Genomic DNA, 743 nt, shown 5'->3' with positions numbered 1-743 from the left:
GAAGTGAATTGAAGTTTGTGTGAAGTTCCGTAGTATGGCATGAAAATGATGTCGAAAATCCGACTACAGTTCCACAACCATGTGGTTGAAAGGAGGCTCCGCTGTTGAACAACAATCCACCTGTGGCTTAACTTAGAATGCCGACTAGCTGTTTTATTAATCCCGTGTCAATCCAGCAGTGTGTGACGTTGAAACGTAACCAAACTGCCGTTGATAGATAGATTTATCATCTATCCCAATGACATCCAACGAGCTTGGTAATTTAGGTACAGAGTCTAAGCAGGCAGTTTACGTGTGTGTGTGAGCGAGTGCAGGTTTTATCGAGTGCACCCCAATCCCATCGTCCTCAAGTGCCTACAGATTACGCAGTTTCATCGGCAACGGCCATACCATGTTGAAAATACCGGTTCTCGTCCGATCACCGAAGTCAAGCAACATTGGGCGTGGTCAGTACTTGGATGGGTGACCGCTTGGGAACACCACGTGCCGTTGGCGATTTTTTTTTTTACGTCACTATTTCCAGCGTGTTCTAATAAGACTTATGGGATATTATGTTCCCTTCCCTATTCCAGCTATAGCTTGGATGATGACGCCGCTGCATAATTGTAGAGTAATTGATAATTCTTAAGTACTTGCAGCTCCGTATTGAAACTTATGACTGGTAGCATATTCATATGAGACGGTTCACTTCTCTGCGTTTTCTCGAAGAAGGGAATATGTATTCAGGGGATTGTGAACGTACC

General features: G+C 44.3%; 1 non-coding gene across 1 annotated transcript; it reads left to right on the top strand.

The window, feature by feature from the left end:
- Positions 1 to 376: 376 nt before the first annotated feature.
- On the top strand, positions 377 to 495 carry LOC138693871 (5S ribosomal RNA). The gene has a single exon (XR_011330557.1). It is a non-coding gene; the product is annotated as a 5S ribosomal RNA (ribosomal RNA).
- Positions 496 to 743: the final 248 nt, after the last annotated feature.

This window comes from Periplaneta americana, unplaced genomic scaffold, assembly GCF_040183065.1.
Source record: "Periplaneta americana isolate PAMFEO1 unplaced genomic scaffold, P.americana_PAMFEO1_priV1 scaffold_24, whole genome shotgun sequence".
Classification (NCBI taxonomy): domain Eukaryota; kingdom Metazoa; phylum Arthropoda; class Insecta; order Blattodea; family Blattidae; genus Periplaneta; species Periplaneta americana.
The sequence above is the reverse complement of the archived record's forward strand: the minus strand, read 5'-3'. Positions and strand labels throughout refer to the sequence as shown.